The sequence below is a fragment of the Dermacentor andersoni genome, chromosome 1, assembly GCF_023375885.2.
Source record: "Dermacentor andersoni chromosome 1, qqDerAnde1_hic_scaffold, whole genome shotgun sequence".
Classification (NCBI taxonomy): domain Eukaryota; kingdom Metazoa; phylum Arthropoda; class Arachnida; order Ixodida; family Ixodidae; genus Dermacentor; species Dermacentor andersoni.
Window position 1 is genome coordinate 157,302,923 of NC_092814.1, and position 19,382 is coordinate 157,322,304.

The 19,382-nt window shown below is 47.1% G+C and overlaps 1 protein-coding gene across 1 annotated transcript in view; it reads left to right on the top strand.

Annotated features, from left to right (window-relative positions):
- LOC126547419 (uncharacterized) overlaps positions 1–19,382 on the top strand; it is a 147,976-nt gene that overhangs the window by 80,598 nt on the left and 47,996 nt on the right. The window lies entirely within an intron of this gene.

Below are 19,382 nucleotides of genomic sequence, written 5' to 3' on the forward strand. Positions count from 1 at the left end.
GTGTTCTCAATGCACAGGTGAATTTCAGCGCTTTTGAATAACCTCCGGGGGAAAGAGCAAACAAAAAAAAAAACAGAAAACGCAGGACCCACTTGTTTGGTCGTCCACATTGAGCCGGTTGCGATTAACGAAAGCTTCATTCCCACACTGTTATCGAACCTGTACACGTAAGGAGATAGAGCGTTCCAGTAAATCGACAGTTTTAGAATAGCGTTTGCAAGGAAACGTAAACTCATTTAATACGTAAAGGAATGGCGTTATCGTCACTTCTCATGCTCCATACGTTATTGTCTTCTTGTCAATTGCGTACGACAGGTTAATGTAGGTTATTTAACGAGTTTAATGCAGATAACGTTTACGTATGCTAGGAAATAGCGTTGTCAAACATGGCGGTAGCCTGATGATTCAGTGAAATTGTCTTAATTACTACGCTCTCGCTATCGTTGATCGCCAGTAACTATTGAAATGAGCTTTCCCTCTTCCATAAACTCCCCTACAATGCCAGTTATGAGCACATAGCCCATCGAGACTTTGAGATCGTTCGGCAATCCTGTCGTCCATATCGGCCTGACGAGACGCGTCGGCACCGAAACGCCAGGATGGCTGCTAATGTATTGACACGTGTACTTATCTTTATCGGGTGACCACGTTTCGCCGCCTAACAAATGTTATCGCACAGCGCGGCACGCGCCTGCATGTATCCGAAGTTCCTGGAAAGTTATCGATGCTTCTATCCGCTGTCTGTTGTCACCGAATCTTATGTTATCTGATTTCATCGCCTGACGCGACTGGTGTAGAACTTTGTGGAAGGCACGCGGGTCCCAACGATAAGTCTGGAACATTCGACGACTGCTGTATAAAAGCCGACGCGCTTGACCCGCTGATGAGATTTTCGCTATCGAGATTTTCGCCGCTATCGTTGTGCTATAAGTGTAGCCTGTTTTGTGGGCACAGGTTCGCCCAATGAAAGTTAGTTTTGTGGTTCACAGTATTGTTACTGTGTTCTTTAACGTCACCACCACGTGACAGTATTGTCTTTGCTTGGACATGTTTGGCACCGTGCGGTAAACGGCGCCCCTTATTTTTTACCGTCTTCTTTATACGCTTTCATTTCCCATAAGTGAAACTAAATGTCTTCAATGGACGCGCTTCGTAGCGAAGGGCTTGCGCTTAGCGTGTGTAAGGCGTCAAACGCGTTTATTAAAACTATACATTACGTACCCAAATTAGCGCACCCAAAGTTAGCGGAGGCTGTCGGCCCTGTCGCGTAAGGCCCCAAGCAGAGATTCCGCTGTGCGTTCTTCGCTGGCACTGGCGCTATTCTTGGGGTCACTTCAGTCAGCGATTTCTAAAGCTTTATAATCAGTAACTTTCCTCTTATTTCTTCATACTTGATGATAAAAGACAAGTTGCCGTCTAGCGTTTCCAGGTGCTCGGATCGAGAGCCAGTTACTGTCAGCCAAACGATGACAGATTGCACTCGTGATCTTTCAGAACATCATTTTTGTTCTTTCCACTTAGCGACTCCCAGCTAAATGTACACTGGGTGCCTCAGCTAACACTAGCCATGCTTTTAAGAAAAACCGGCTCAATAAACGTTCGCGAGACCTACGATGTTCGGTCATTAGTCCTTTTCCGTAACCAGGATCATTATTGTGTACTAATTACCTGGCTAATTAGAAAAGGTTCATCAAACAACTTCTCTAAATTTTTGAATGTCTATGCACTGCGCAATTATTTTTTTTTTCTCGGTGCACGACACATGAAAAGCGCCGCGCCCCGTGCGCAGCTACAACAGTGGTGCCAAAAGTAAGGTTAAGTAGCTAAATCCTTTCATTGCCCGACTCGGCAGCCGCCTTGTGTGCGCGTGCGTATATATGTGTGTGTGTGTGTGTGTGTGTGTGTGTGTGTGTGTGTGTGTGTGTGTGTGTGTGTGTGTGTGTGTGTGTGTGTGTGTGTGTGTGTGTGTGTGTGTGTGTGTGTGTGTGTGTGTGTGTGTGTGTGTGTGTGTGTGTGTGTGTTCAGGTCACGGTAAAATAGTTTCCAGCCCATGTGTTTTTCTTTTTTCCCTTTGCTGGACGCGACCAGGAAATTGATGTCTCTGCGTTTTTATCTATTAAATGTTTTCCCGCTAATTAGCACGCTTTGTTTACACGTATTTCATTTAAAGAACGAAGTAGTGTCTCCGCTTTCCGTAAGCAGTCGTATGCACGCCGCCGTCGCCAAGTGGATGTCAATGTATGCCTAAATCTCTCCAGCGTCCTCTAGACGTTGGTTTTCTTCTCCACGTGTATGGTATTGTGAAGGTGAAGCACGCTTTCAGGTGCCGATTCACGATTTGATTTGGCTATAGATATTTCCCATTACTACTTCTAACGCGTCGAAGGGCAAATCTTAAGAACTTAACAGTATCTGTGGGTGAGAAGCTTTGCCTCTTTATTTATTATCGTTTATATTCAACCGTAGTAACGAGGCTTTTTTTTTTCTTTTTAATCTTTGAAGTCTTTTCTTTGTTCGTTTAGCTGCCAGTACTAAATGATCTGGGTGGGCATGGCAGTTTTGTTTTCCTTATTTTTTTTTATCAGAGGAAGCGAATAGATATTCATTGTCATTATCACCATCAGAAAAATGGAGCATAAAAAAATGTACTATAACAAAAAGAGAAGCGGAACGTGTGCGGTGCATCTCAGCAACAAAAAATAAATGTCATCGTACCATACATACACAGTTTGTCGCACTACCTAAAGAAATTAGGAAGGAAAATCGTTGTCAGTGTCGTGTTTCCAGCTCCAAAAATTGTCAAGGCTGTGTACTCTAACAAATCCTATTGAGAAATCAACAAAAGCGTACAAAATGAACCACCGCAATCAGTTTGTCCAATGCGTTAAGGTGGTTGTGTATCGTATTACATTATCGTATGACATATCATATTTTGGTCAAGCTGGTCAGTACTTGAATATATGACTGCGTTAGCATGCGAACAATGTTAAACGAGACCTTTGCGGCTTCTTGGCGGCCCACTGCAGCACGTGTCGACGACAGTGTGGTAGATGTGTGACAGCCCACAAATCTCAGCACCAACGAACAAGAGAAATTATAATGATAGCAGAGTTGCAATGTGCGCACAATCAGTGTGTCAGTATGCTGTCCGTTTATTGACTTCAAAAGGAATTAGCCTTTCCGGATCCGTATGCTACGCATCTCATTCAGTAGGGGTTCGTTGCGGCCGCTGTGATAGTTCCTTGTGAGTGATTTTTGTTATGATCCCATCTCTACGTATAATCGCGCTGTTCTCGCTTCATAACACTTATATTGAAGTTAGCGCTCGTCCATGTCTGTCCTGCTGTCCCTGTGTTGCTGTCACCCTTCAAGCTTAGTAAATATCGTAACTGGGCCTCTCGTCTGGCCACATCGTAGCTGGGCGTCTCGTCTGGCCGCTGAAATCTCAGTCGCTGGGCGCATGAGTAGAGTATGTGAAGCATTTTATGAATCCATGACTACAAATAATTTAAGACCTCACGAATTATGTTTGAAATTGATAGTCATCACCGTGTGAAGACTATCAGTCTGTACACATGAGGGTACACTCATAAAAACTCCGCACACCGCAGGGTACAGGGCTTTTGTAAGTGGTGTTTATGCATACGACGCAAAATCAGAGTTAAACTTCGGTTTAGTAAGCAAAACATGTTTCTTAAGGATTACTGAATTTTAACAGGGAACCTATCCACGCGCCATCGTCCTGTGAAAATGTACTAAAAACTAGGGATAATCGAACAAAGCCAGATCACCTGCAACGCGCAGAACGAGATTGCGGCGTCAAAGCCTGCTGATCGCACACAAGGTACAATTGTACATATGCATGACTCTACTGCTGTCACTGGTGTATAGAAAACGAGAGAGCAGCTGAATGCATGTAAGGGTGCTCGGCACAATAAGGTTTGCGTTACGGGACGGCGTACTATCCCGCTGATGAGCTGAGGGGTCCCGTGCTCCCGTGTTCTTGTGTCCCGTGCTTCCAAGTATGCACAGAAATGTATTTCGGTAAATAATTTTTGTCTGAATTACTGTTTAAGGTATGAAAACCATGCACAGTGTAGCTTTAAAAAGATGTCAAGGACGTATCCGTGCAGATTTTTTTTTTTTTTCTGTCGGAGCAGTGGCGTGCCAACTGTTTTAAGAGTGGGGCGGGGTCGGGGTTGGGAGGGGGAGGGGGCGCCGCTCCCTTTCCCCTGTATCTCGATGCGTATATATATATATATATATATATATATATATATATATATATATATATATATATATATATATATAGGATGTTTCACGTAACTGGTGCCAAAGATTTAAAGAGAAGTGGTTAGCTACAGTTAAATGAAACCAACAGCATATGGTTTGCCGTCAAGTGGCGTTCCTTAGACTATATTTTATATTATTTCGCTTAATTAGTTAATTAACTAAGGTAAATTATTAAAAACATTTTTAATATTCACTTTAGCGGCAAGTTCGTTTCATTATATTGCAGAGGGGGTTCAGAAACGACCGATCCAATTTTTGGGGCAACGTACGTGCTGCGGGGCGATTTTTTTCGGCGTTTAAAAAAGCCCGTGAAATATGAAATAAAACCACGTGACTGCGCGCGTGCGCTATCGTATTGCGGCGCTCTCAACCGTGCGTCGAGCCTATATCGCCTATCAGGGACGACGGCGCTTCCTCTCCGTGTGCCACCGCCAAAGGTGCTGACGCACTGTGAGGCCGACGTCGCGGCCGCTCACTTCGCCACGGTGCGCGCGCACGGTTCTTTCGCACGAAGCGCGATTGAGAGCGCTATAGCGAACCAGCGCAGTCACGTGGTTTTATGTCATATTTTCGCGGGCCTTTTTAAACGACGAAAGAAATCACCACGCAGGTGTACGTTGCTACAAAAACATTGATCGGTCGTTCCTGAAGCCCCTCGTCAAAACGACGAAACGCACTTGGCCCTAAAGTGAATATTAAAAATGTTTCATAATTCATCTTGGTTAAATAAATAATTAAGCGGAGTATAAAAAATACTCTTAGGGGCGCCACATTATGGCAAACCACATGTCGTTGGTTTCATTCAGCTGCGGCTAACCACTTTGTTAAAATCCTAGGTTCAAGTTACGTGAAACCCCCTGTATATACATACACGCGAGAAGGGAAACCGAGAGTCTCGATTTTTGTTGATGGTGACCATGTAAAGTCAACAGATAACGAAGCCAAGGCAAGCATCGGCGAAGATAGCTGGGGTTGAAAATCAGATGCAAAACATAACAAATAAAAGGGAAATGAAAGTGCACAGTAACATAACTTGCCACCTGTGGGAGTGGAACCCGCAACCTCCACATTACGCGCGCGTTGTACTTCCAAGCGTGCTACGGTGTCGGCTATTTGAAGAAGAAGAAGAAACTTTATTAAAGAATAGTCCGGCAGTTTTTGCTGTGGTGGCCTCAGGTGGCGGCTCGAAGTCCTTGGACTCGGGCGGCATCTTCGGCTTGCCGGACGGCCCAGAGCTGGGTCGATAGCTGAGAGCTGATAGCCGCCTCCCAGCGGCGGCGACGCCTACGGAGAAGGTCCCCGGCGGCTCCCGTATCCGTGGCGGCGTCGGGAAGAAGCGAGCTCGAGTCTTCCCGTAGTCTGGCAACGGCCGCGATTATGGACGCGTCGCGGAACGCAGCTGGTTTGATTACCGTTGTTGCCGGCACATTCCCAGAGCATGTGTCGCAGCGTTGCTCTCTGTCCGCAAGTTTTACACGCGTCTGTTGGATATAAACGCGAATAGCAGTGGTGTAAGATAGCGGGGCTAGGGTAGGTGTGTGTCTGAAGCAAGCGTAAAGATAAGGCCTCGTTCCTGTTCAATTTATCGTGCGGTGGCGGGAATGTGCGTCTTTCAAGTCTGTAGTGTTGGGTGAGGTCTCTGAACGTGGTTAGGCGATCGCCCCACGCCCAGTGCGTTTCTTGTTGCTGTATTTCTGTTGTAGTGTCCCGATCGGGCAGATCCGATGGCCCGCTCTCGGGGGCGGAGGCGGCGGCCACATAATCAGCGGCGGCTGGGCGTGTGAGACCTCGAGCCGTGGCGTGGGCCGCCTCGTTGCCCGCGAGCGGAACATCGGTGTGTGCCGGGGTCCAGAGGAGGAAGACCGTAGAGTTTTGGGGTTGCGAGGGCGATGACGAGTCGCCGTCGTGAGAAATTTGGAGTATGCGGGCCGCTTCCCGCGAGACACGACCGCGCGCGAAGCCGCGGATTGCCGCCTGCGAGTCGCTGATCACGATCGCAGCGTTCGGCGCCGCGACGAGTGCTATCGCGGCTTCTTCGGCCGCCTCCGCGAGTCCCGTGGTCACCGTGGCGCTCGCGAGGCACTTACCCGTGCGGTCTACAGCCGCGATCGCGTGTGCGCTTCTCCCTCCTACATATCGCGCCGCGTCTACGTACACCACCTCGTTGCTGTTACCAAACTTCTTCTGAAGGTCGCTTGCTCGTTTGTTGCGTCTCCCGGCGTGGTGCGTCGGGTGCATGTTCTTGGGAAGCGGCGGGATGATCAGGTGGTCGCGGACAGAGGCAGGAACCGCCGTCTTTTTCCATGCTGAGTGTGGTACGTGATGCCGAGTGACTCGAGGATGCATCGACCTGCTTTTGACCTCGATAATCGTTCGTATAGCGCAACGTCGTGCGCCTCGATTAACTCGTTAAGTGAGTTGTGAACTCCGAGCTCTAGAAACTTGTCGTTGCTCGCGTTGAGTGGAACGCCGACCACCCTCTTGAAAGCCTTTCGGATCATGCATTCGACTTCGTTTTTTTTCTGACCCGATCCACTTCAGGTAGGGGGCAACATACGTTATGCGGCTTATCGCGTACGCCTGCACGAGACGGATCGCACACTCTTCACGCATACCATTGCGTCTGTTCGTGATGCGACGCAAGAGTCGGATCGTGTCATCTACCGAACGACGAAGTATTCGCACCGTCTCTCCGTTATGGCCGTTTGCCTGCAGGTGTAACCCTAGGATTCTAATTTTTTCTACGTGCGGTACGGGAGTACCATCTGCCAATGTAATGCGTATTTTGGAGTATTCCCGTTCCTCTTCGCGCAGGGTTTTACGACCTCTCCTTGTGGGTTTGTAGAGTAAGAGTTCGGACTAGGTAGCCGAGCACTCGAGGCCCGTTCCACGCAAGTAATTCTGAACCACATCTACTCCTGCCTGTAGCGTTCGCTTGACGTGACCGTCACATCCTCCTCCGGGAACCCAGAGGGTGATGTCATCCGCGTAGAGACTGTGATGCTATTTGAAGCAAAAAATATAGACGAAAAGATTAAGGAGATGCATAGAAAAATGCTAGATAAAGAACACCTGATCAAATCAAGCAGACTAGGTGACTATTTGTCGCGGCCCCGTTTCTAAGGGGAAGCCATGAAATCATCATCATCATCATCATGATCATCATCATCAACCGGAGCACACGAAGCGGCAGTAAAAGGCAGACCCCTTCGATCGTATAACTTAACGCATTACTAAGTGTGCAGCAGGCTTTCGCCTTCACGTGTTACAGGAATGTAACATGCTGCCAAACTTTTTTCACCTGCCGTGTTCTAAATATGGACATCAAATTTGTTCCAATTGGTTTTGGTCAATTAATTTACTCCTACGCTTGCGAGCGTTTACCAACCGACTGCATTTAGTAATACTGCAGAACCCACAGCGTTTGCACCCATTGAAATCGCTTTCGTCTAGAAAGAAAACAACATCAATCTTGTGAGCGCGATGTGAACTCTGTGATGGCCACTGTGTTGTGAAGCACAACAACGTAAAGACTACCACAGTGAAGGCAAACGTTGCCTATGCGTCGCGCAGCAAGTCAAGTCCGCTTACATGTAGTTTTTGACTAATTAAGTGCGTTCTAGAAGGACATTTTTGAAGCAACTTTCCTGCATTCGAAGTCGCTAAAATGTCGCCAATATTTATTTAGGTTGCTAAAAAGACGTCGGTCGTTAAATAGAAAGCTCTATCATCTTTCCAACCCCTATCCCCCATCCCCAGTGTAGGGTAGCAAACCGGAGACTCATATCTGGTTAACCTCCCTGCCTTTCCTCTTCATTCTCTCTCTCTCTCTCTTTGCCGCTAAACAAAACGAAAGCGGTTGCTAAATCTAACGACCAAACTGCTAAAATGGCTACACTGATTATTACAAACCGGTAAATAATCAATATCAATGCTGATTTTGTGTTTTCTGAGATGTTCAAGTTAGACTTGGCCTTAACTGTTTTGTTGGATTTGCCGGTGTGCAGCCAACAGTGCCGTTTTCAAAAGTGTGCGGGGGGGGGCGCAAAGAGCCCCCCCCCCCACTTTCAGAAGTGCCTCGGTAGATAAGTTTATGTGTCGGAGGTATATCACAGCGTCACGTCCAGGAATTTTGAACTATGCCCCTTCGAAAAGTTTGTTAAACTTCACCGCAATATGCCAGTGTAACTCAATGGGCAAAATTTTCCAAAAGTTATATTTCAATATATTGGCCGAGTTTCAACAAGACAAAATTAGCAACATCGAGAGAGTACTTCCTTCAACTAACATACCCATTTACGGCATTTATCCTAACTTCGCTCTTGCTTTATAGCAGTCTTTCGGTCAGGACCAAAACACTGCTATAACGCAGCACTACTTCTCGACTAAGACTCATAAATGTTTATATTCTTAAAAAGAAGCACCCTTTCAACGTTGCTAAAAGTAATTTTTTGAAACTAGGTCGATCTTTTGAGATACAAATTTTTAAAGTGCTGCCCATTGACTAAAACATGTTGGCGGGCTAGTTCTTTCTATCATGGACTGCCCATTGACTTACGCTGGTGTGTTACGGCGAAGTTCCACAGATTGCCAATTGGGCATTGTCCAAAATTCCTGGGTATAAGTTTCTAAATGTTTGACACCTGCACTACTATCATAAACTAATTAATAATGATCAGTCAGCGAAGCAACCTCCTTGGGCCTTGCTGTTTTCTTCCGTGCCTGTCGTTACTTAACATCCGAGAACGTTGCGTATTCTGGGCTCATTTAGTTCTTCTCTCCTCCGTACCTTGACTGGTTCTCGCAGTGATTTGAGTGATTCTTTCGAAACCGAGCTTTAATAGCGTTATCGCTGTGTTGACACTTGCAAGTGTAGATGCAAAAAAAACCTAGCCTGCATTACATTTGCGAACTTCAGCACATTCCGACAAACCACCTAAGGCAGGCGCACACTGCACCACGTGTGTGCATCGTCTCAGAAAAGGAATGTTAGCTTTCAACAAGCCTCGCAAGACGACAGACCGTGTGTCGCGACTAACTTCACTGAAATTTGTAATATATGGACGTTGTCGAGCGAAGCGAGAAGTGAAACACGTCCCGTTGCAGTTGCATTGGGCCTCTGTCATGGCAGGCTAAGTCAGTACTTAGCCTGCCATGTGAGTGCTTTTTTCTTGTCTGCTCAATCCTTTGTCTCCTTAATGGCATGTTAATGTTCCCTAACGGTTCATATTCTAACTCCTTATCAGATTCATATTTATGTGCAAAACCTTAATCTGTGAGTCCCCCCTAACATATTACGGCGCTGTACGGCTGTATACATAAAGTGCTAATTTTTCAACTGTCTTCCATTTAGCTTTACTTTGCCAGTTATGTTCAAAAATAAAAAAGGAGAAAAGAACGAGAACCTATAGCATCTTGAATGAGCATTCCCGCTTCGCGTGATTGCCCGCATAAGAACAGAATCCAAGCAAACTCTAATCAAGGACATACACAGCGTGTAATGAAGGCTCCATCGGCCTCTGCATCGCCATATCCCCCGATTCAACAAGAAAGGCACTTTAGTGATGCGCCGCCTAAACGCTTTATTTGTTCGGCCCTCGGGGCAGCCCTTGGCGCTCAGAGTGAAGCGACCGGGGACACGCTTGCCGTACTACGAAACTCACCGCTTAGTTACCGCTGCAATCTGCCCCCGTTGTAATTACCGGCAGAGAAGGGGAACTGCGACACCCTATCGGCTAGCCGGACTTTTCCCTGTATAAGCTCGTTAGCGACGTTCGCGTTATCCAAATTAAAAATCAATGCCCACCTCTGGCCAGGGGCACCGTAATGGCGTTCGGAGGTTCTATACAGTGCCCCGGCTCCAAATTCTTGAGCAGGAAGCGTTCACTGCGCAAATAAACGTTGCCAGCGCTCCGAAGTGCAAAGTGACCCTTGCTGTTATAGAACGCGAGTGACGGAGGATTCGTGGCAAAATAATCCGCAGCAGCGATCGGATATTGTGTTCTTGGTGTTTTTAAATATTAGCATCAGAATATAAAGTTCAGGCCTGACCTCGTGACGTCTAGGTCCATCCATGCGCTGTGCAGCGTTAACAGTGTGAGCCACAAAATTGAGTACGAGAGGTGTCGTAGATGTCGCTGCGTAAGTCGTCACAGTGTGAATTAAGGGCAAGACTAGCGTGAAAGGCTCATCACAATACGCACGGGTCGCCCAGAAAGTAATGCGTCGCTTTATTTTCTCTCAAAATAAATTCAAGCGCTAATATATAGCTATCTCATTACATCGTCTCTCACAATAATGTATCTCTTGTGTATATGTTTATTTGCATCTTTATTGAACAGATAGCACAAGTTAAGCCGCCCAGTGAAACTGGAATTACTATCTAAAACTCGTCCAAAAGAGCACGAAGAAAATACTGAGTTACTTGATGACCGTAGAAGAAAACCATAGCGAAAATCCACGAGCATTTATGGGGCTCTGACAAAAATCCTAACGACGAGCAGAGTTATTGAGGTTTGCGGCCGAACGTAAATATACAGACGACATTTTACTCGACGGTGCGCGCACTGACAAAAAAAAAAAGATTGACAGAACGACTGAATGGGGTGGCACCTGCGCTACTATCGTGCTCCAAGCAATACCATATAAAAAAGTCAAATTGTTTCGACTGAAAACCCAGTAGGCAATCACAAAAGTTGTTTATAAGGTAGTTAGGCCATCGCCTTGCGGGCGAGCTACGTGAAGTTTTGGGCTATAGTTGGTGTTGGGGATCCACTGGTGTTCTTTTTAGCACCAGAAAGATCATGAAAGACTGGAGATTTGGCGCTTTCAGACCTTTATCACTCCGGATCCCCTAAAAACGCAGTACGCCGAACATGGTCTGACAGTGAGAGCGTGATCATAATGCATTGTGGTTACGGCGGAAGACCGTGAACAATTAGCCGAAGGGCACGTAAGCGCTGATTTGGTTACATGGTTTTTGTTATTTGGGTCTAATCGTTCGACCAAAGATGGGTATTCTCTACATTGTTTCTTGTGCCTCTGCACTTTTACACCAACATTCTTAATCGGCCTAGCAGCTAGCCTTCTTATTTGTGTTGACGATGACAGTGCGGCCCGCAGAAGGTGCGCATGGTTTCAGGTATGCAACCCGAACTCGTACAAGTAAGCACAATTTTTAGTCCCACGTTGGCGTCAAGAGTACTTGCAGGACTATGGGGGGGGAGAGGGGGGGAATGGCTTTATGTATGCACAAGAAGTAATGATACGCACACCGTAAATTTCATGCGTTTTAATTAACATTCCAAAAGACACAAAAATATGGTAAACAATTTTTTCGAGAAGCCTCGTAAATGCCATCACACAGTGGCACTCAACACGACATACAAAACAGTAGAAGATAAAGTCGAAAGCCGAAACTGTCGGTGGCTGTAACCGTTTTCTTTTCCTAATTTTAAATTGGCATCTTATCATTTTGCTTTAGTGTACGGAAAACCAGCCAGACAAAGTACTGTTCAGTTTAGGCTGGATGTTTGTTGACTTCATTTTAATTAGGCAAACCAAATTGTAGTAATTGATAATATGAATTAATTTTAACGCGTGAAATTGACATCCGGGCTATTTACAGACACTGTCATTGAGGGCTCCGGATTAATTTAGGCCTCTTGGGTTCTTTACGGGCTCAAGAATATAAGAACGCAGACACTATTTTTTTTTCTGCTCCAACTTAACTGCTGCCACTGTAGCAGGGAATAGAACCTTCTCTTCTTCTTTCTTTTTTGTTTTTGTGGTCAGCAAGTAGAAGCCAATCGTCAGCTGATAAGCGGTTCTTAGGAAGGAACTTATAAACCTGAAGACGTCGTATACCTGATTAAAAGAAGTGGCTGACGCCTACTAGACGTGACGATAAATAATGAAGAAATTTTGCTTCAAACACTGTTAGTATACATATAGTGAGATCACTATCAGGCGTTCGGCATAGATTTTTAAACACTGGCCTAGTAATTACCGAGAAAAAGTGAACCTCTTTGGCAATGTCTATGAAATAAAGCCGCGTAAGAATTAAATCCCGTTTAAGAGGCCCCATACCACATTTAACAGAGGATTCCGTTTTCAGCTGGCAGTCGAAGGACAGCTTTCCGACAAAATCCCCTTTTCAGAAACGCGAAACGGTGCAAGACCTGCTGCTCATTATTCTTCGCCGGCTATCACGTCACTGATTCACAGTACGAGTTAATTATATGGGCACTCCAGGCGCATTTTTGCCGTCGCCGTGATGTTCTGTATAAAGTGCAAGGGCGACAACACCGTCGCCGCGCGCCATATGCTGTATGTGCGAGTGAAAGCACGCGAGGAAAGCCGATGATCGCGGCTCAATCTGGCGCGCGCGAAGGAAGAAAGCGAAGAGCAAGCGCGCCGTCCTCCGTAGCGCGAATTGCCATGGGCGGAATTGCCATGGGCGAATTGCCAGAGGGGTGGCATTGTGCTCCGGCAGCAACTGCATATTTTGCGACCGGGCGCAAGGGAAACTGACGATCGCGGCTCAATCTCGCACGCCGAAAGGAGCGAAGCGGGGAGGCAGCGCGGCAGGGAGTGGGGGCGGCTTCGACTCCGCCAGCGAGTCCGCAGTTTGCACGGCCGCGCGCAGTCGCACGCGCCGTATCTTGAACGCGATCTGCAGACGGCTCATACCTTTGTGCGCGCTGTGTTCTCGCCGCTCATGCGTAGAAGCGATAGACAGCACGAAGGTCACTCAACTCGCTGCTTCTGCGTTTTGAGAGCGAGTGTCCCTGCTCATCGAGAGTGGGGTTTCCATGTTTGCCTGTGCGCGTTGAGACCATGCTTGTTAATTCAGTTAGTAGGCGAATGTTCCCAAACTTATACGGCGGATAAAACTACTATCCTTACTTCGTATAGCTGTCTACTAATTTGCTATCGCAATCCATGCTTCGCCTTTCGAGCGAAACCACAACTTTTTTTAAGTACACTGAAAACGGAGCAGAGAGCGATATGGGGGGAAGGCAGGAAGGTTAACCAGAGGCCAGTTTCCGGTCTGCTACCCTGCACTGGGGGTGGGAGAGATAGTGGTTGTAAAGACGACAAAGAGCGGGAGGAGAAAAAGAGGAACAAGAAAAAAAAGAAAGAGGAAGGAAAAAAGGAAAACAAGTAAAAGAAATGCGTTCCAATCACAGGCGTTCTCGCAGACCGGTGGATCTCAAGAAGCGCGGTTCGCAGACGTTTAAGGCGGCATGAGTGATGGTTCTGTGCTCATTAAGCGTGTCCTCTCCTCAACGTCATCTTTCTATACTGGCATGAGCTAAGACTTCGCACGCCTTCGGGGAAATTCGAGCCTGCGTCTTGATCCTACTTCATGGCGCCCATCTTTTTTACCATTTGAACGTTGTGACATAACGCTACCGAGAGAGAGGTAGAGAGAGAAACGGGGTGGGAAGAGAACGAGGTTAACCGGAATGGGTTCCGGTTTGCTACTCTGCACTGGTGGAAGGGGAAGGGGAAATTAAAGACGGAAATAATAGCGAAGATACAAAGCAAAGGCACGAAAAATAAATAAACAGAGTAGATGGTGAACGTCCGTGACAACTACAGTCTCTCTAATAGGCTGCTCGAAGGCGAAACATTGAAGAATGCCTTGACAGACTTATGGAGGGACGACATGATAGGCCGGCGTTCCAGGACTTCCTGCTCCGACAGCGACCGGTCGTAAAAACGGGCCAGAGCGGTTGCGAGTGGCTGCCTGTATGCGCTGTATCGAGGACAACGGCAAAAAACGTGTTCAATAGTTTCCTCGCTGCCGCAATGGTCACACGCAGCACTATCTTCCCTTTTGATGCGGAAAGCAAGGGATTTCGTAAAAGCGACATCAGGCCACAGTCGGCAAAGCACTGTTGTCTCGAGTCGGGAAATCCAGGTGTAGAGCAAAGTTGAAGACCGAGTCCAGTCGATGTAGACGTGTGCTGCAAGTTAGGTGTGTTCCACAACGATTGTGTGGTATCATTTGCAAGCACTCAAAGTTTCGGTGTTGCATCTGTTCTTGACAGCGGGATCGGTTTCTGCATGCCGTCTTCATGAGCAGATCGAGCAGCTTTATCGACGTATTCATTTTTCATTAGGCCACAGTGGCAATGGAGCCACTGAAATGTGACGTCTTCTCCTTACTCCACGAGGCGATGAAGGATCTCAAGCTAATATCAGCGTACCATAGCGAACAAGACCTCAATATTTACCCTCAAAATGTGCATTGGTCGTATTTAGCAGGAAACTAATGACTTGGTACACCACATCCATCGACGTACAAAATATCTCTTACGTCAGGACGCACAGATTCTTAGGGATAATCATCGACCGTGACCTCTGTTGGAGTCCCCACGTGGCCTACCTAAAAAAAGCGCCTGACAGCCATATCTCATCTATTCAAGTTTCTTGGACGAAAAACCTGGGATAATTCAGTACACGTAATGATGCAACTGTACAGGGCTCTCTTAATTTCTCTGGTATATGAGGTACAGCTTGCTAGTGCTAACGAATATCTGCAGAACTAACATCCATACGTTCGGAAGTGTTCAGGCCCAGGCGCTTAGGGTTTGTCTAGGGTTACCACGATGTACATCAACAGCTGAAACCATTGCTATTGCGCATGACTACCTGCAGCCACGATTCACATTGTTACCGAAGCGCTCAGAGCACACGTCAGGCCCTTTGCTCGCGCCTCTTTCCACTACTCGCCTCACTTACAGAAGACCAACCACGCGCTTTTTTTTGTTAGACGATGCTGCCTAATCGTGTCTAACTTCCATCCGATTACACAGCTGCAGCGAGAGTTCTGTTTCTCCCTTGGTGCTTAGTTCAGCCAGAAGTTCAACTGACAGTACCGGGAATTCGAACGAAGGCACAACTCTCGTCACCAGCTCTACACCACTTTTCGCTGCTCTTGCTGTATGAAAAATACGACCATACCCATCTGTACACTGATGTCAACCACCGTGGACTGGTCTGTAGGATCAGTGGTTTTTCCTGCGAAAGTCACCATCGTAAATTTCAAGACATCTCATCAGACAACATCGACAGCCGCGGAGCTTGCTGCTCTTCGTGGCGCACTTGGCATAATTCGTGAGGAGCTACTTCGGAAATGGGGTGTTTTCAGTGACTCCAAGGCAGCTCTACATTAGTTGCTTTCCGCTTTACGCCGAGGACCCTACGAACAACTATTTCTAGCGCTACCGCTCAACCATCACAGTTACCATCCAACCATCTGCCACCTATGTGTGCGCGACATGGGTTAGCTAGGTTAGGTTCAGTTATCGCTCGAAAATCTGGCTCCTTGTAGTGGCGGTAACTATAAGGATGAGCAGTAATGCAATGCCAGAACGTTCTATTGCTTCTGCTACGCGGCTGGTGTGCATTCGCCACCTGGATGATTCCGCACACTGCGTCGCCAGCACGGTTGACTAGCGCCAAGCCTCTCGCAATCTACTGACGTCATGGCGTTCATGGTTATGTCATCTTCGACGACTGCAGAGGTCGGCGTCGCCATCGGACATCGAGCTAGAGCTTCTCTCGGTTTGGGTACGTAGGCTCCCCGCGTACGGGCTTGAGTGACCGTAACCGGGTGCGCTTCACACTGCACGTGCATATACTGGGGGACTCGCACAAGCACATGCACTGGAGCAGCGTGCGGGGAATCGCCTCCGCAAGCCCAAGTGGCTCACGCAATATCCTGGCAGTGTCCGTGAACGGCGCCGAAAACGAAAGAGCCTTGGTTTTCTCAAGAATGGTAGCGAAGGGACAGAAGTCCGTTTGAAGGGAGTTTTCAAATTCTTTTACTCTTCTTTCTATCAGTATTTACTACCGTAATCCATGTTTTACTCGTTCGCAAACACCGCCCTTTGTTTTGCTGTTTCTACTCTTTAACTGTACGTGCCTGCGCAATCATTACTCAAGGCTTGGGCAAACCAAGTCGGACGGAAAGTACGAAACGTTATTACGAAATGGGAGCTAATTAGGGCGACTAATTATTACTCACTGAAGAAAACAAAAATGCGGAACGAGGGGTGTGCACGAGTGCTCCGTTAATGGTTTCTCTGGCACATTGGGGATATGCCTCTTTTTTTTGTGCTTTTTCTTTCATCGCGCTTTTCACCCAGAACTGTTGTCGACTTCTCCCTTCCCTGCAGCATGTACTACTTCCCTTTCGCGACCTGCGGAATCGTGCTGTTCCGAGCCAGTGGCCATGAAAGGGAGGCCCTCCTCTCCAATTTCTTCGCCGGTTCGATTGGAGCGCCCCGCAGCGCTCGCAAATCTTTCCTTTCCATTGCGCGTGTCTGTAGTTTATTGCCCTCCTTCTTTGTTTTTGTTTTCTTTTCTCTTGAGTTGCGCTCAGATTGTGCGATCTCCGCAAAACGGTGCCGTGGGCCTCTCATGCAATACCTCTTGGAGCTATGAAGAGATTAACATAAAATGAAAGAGGAATTAAGCGCTTGCGGGGTTCCTCTATCGTGCCCCGATGAAATTCCTCACTTCGATGTTCATTCGAACGATTTCCTTCCCGAAGGTTTCTCCACCTGTTCTGCAGCTGTTCCCCCACTACCCTCCCGCCCCCCGTCTTCACAGTGGAGCGGCGCAGTTTCTTTGCAATTAGTGCCGGGCACTTCCTACTCGCGTGCTGCACGCGCGCACGCAATTATATATACGGCGTGCAAGACGCTTTTTCCGTGGGTTTCTCGGCACTTCTGGGCGCATAACGTTGTTGTTTTGTTCTTTTTCTTTAGGCATTGTCCTCTCTCAACTACCCCCTGCCTTCCTTGCCTTTGTTGAGCTTCTCTCTGCTCCCCATCCTCATCTGATGGAAAGTGATTAAAATTGGCCGTCGTTCGTCTCTCTGTCCTCAGTGAGAGAAAACAAAGAGAATATGCGCGCGCTTTAATTTCCCCGCGCCGGTTTATTAAGAAATATTGTGAGCTCTTGGCAAGGATAGAAGAAAACTGGTCTCGGCCAAGAAAGAAAGAAAGAAAGAAAGAAAAGGGCTGGGCCGCCTTATATTTTGGCCGCCTGTTGAAGGCGCTACTCCCCGTTGTTTCGTCGCTGTCCCTCGTCGTGGCAGTTGAGAAACGCCGAGTACGCCCTCGTCTCGACGATTGCTTTCTCTGCTCGCGATAAGTAAGACGCCATGGACAGATTTTTCACGGGGAAATAGCGGAAGACTCAGTCTATATATATATATTTATTTTTTTTTCCACATGTATTTCTTCTCCCGTGTCCATCCATTCCGAGCTCTTTGTCTCGCTGCTGCACTGAAACTAGGCGAGATATCTTTGTATCTCGTTATGTGTACTTTTCTTTCATTTCTCGAGATCCACGGCGCGCATGTTCATTCCACCTTGGTAGTCATTTTTCTCTAAAGAAAGGCCAGAAAGTTTCCACACCTTAGCGGAGCTGCAGAAGATGGAAGCAATGCGAGCGGAATTATGTGAGCAGGTTCGTCGGAGCTGACACTTTCTTCTCTCTCTCTCTCTCTCTCTCTCTACATCTCTCTCAAACTCGAGCAGTGTTTATTCTGCGGATGAACTAGAAACCAAGGCTTTTGTTCCACGTGTCAGCGTCTTTGTTGAAACTAATGCTGATTATTTCGAGCACTCTGTAGAACTCGGACAAAATGTTCCAAACAATGGCGGGCCAGTCGCGCAGAACATAGGCAACGATAGTAGTGAAGAACCATGCGGTAAGCAAACAAAGTAAGTTGAGAGAACCGCGCCGTGTTCCTCTTCTTGTTTTGCGGTTTTTGTTAAGAAGCACCGAAGTAACACGCCTGGCCATCAGTTTCATTTATTCACTTGGATATCGAAACAGTTTTTAAACTGTCACGATGAGATAAAAGAAGGAAAGTGTTATTGAGGCCACTGCTTGTCACAAAATATTCCTTTAAGTAATCAAACTATCGTCAATATTTGGGGTACAATATGCGGATAATAAGAAAGTTAAATTGCGTTTACACCATTAGGTGTTTCGTTGTTGTTGTTGTTGTTGTTGTTGTTGTTGTTGTTGTTGTTGTTGTTTCGGTTTAATTTTTGCCTAAGCTTCTTAGCCAATCATTTAGGCATCTCGCGTTTTTTCTCGTGAAAAGCGGGAATGATTCTCGCGAGGCGAAACGTAGGCGGTTTTGGTTTCAAACCCATGTCATCTGCGTACGGGGAAATGTGCAGCTATCAGCATTGCCATATGCTCCATGTGTCAGCAAGTCTGTGTTGCAGTTTAGACACAGTGTGTCTTGCTTACTGTCTTACTTACTGCACTAGTTCAGAAAGTGCAGCACTTTCGTATTCGCTTTTCTGCTGCAGCGCGCGGCCTCTGAACTCTGCCATTTCTTTTGCGAGAAAGCAAACCGAGTTATCCGCTAGTTCACGACCGGCATGCACTCGCTCGATAGGAGGTGCAGCCAAAGTGCAGCAACGTGGTAGCGGTGCTTCGAGCAGACGATCGACACTCTGTGTTAACAACGTTCAGCGAGATCTTCTTGCTGTCCGCAACGCCGACAGCGTGTTTCTAAGACAAGGAAACAGCTATGCTTTTACAAAGCGGAAGGTAAGGACAATTATTTGGGCGTCGTAATGTGGATGTGACGAGGTTTTATCTTTCGTCCTGCTTTTCTTGGTTGTCGATGCTGTCAGGGCTCATTCCTTAAAATAACGGCTTGTGGGAAGCGTTATTGCTCCTTTCTGTCTTTGGGACCACTGCAGATGACCAGCGTTTCACGCCTTTTGTTTAAGAAGCCGCAACTAGCCTCTAACCGACAGGAAGATGTGGTCTTGTCTAAGCAGACGCTCGATCTTTAGTGCATGTGCCCAGCTCACTTAAAAGTAAGACAATTCTTAATCTCCGGGGAGCAGCGTCAATGAAGAAAACACCCCAAGAATGCTGTGGCTATGAGAGAAGACCCTGCGACCGTAACAATTCAAACGATCCTGCAGACGCGCCAAGCGCGCCGAACAGACGACAAGGCTCGCACTTTTATATTCATTTTGGAAATACTTGCAGCGCTAGTCTCTGCACTGGGGCGGTGTAACGTAAAGCTATTC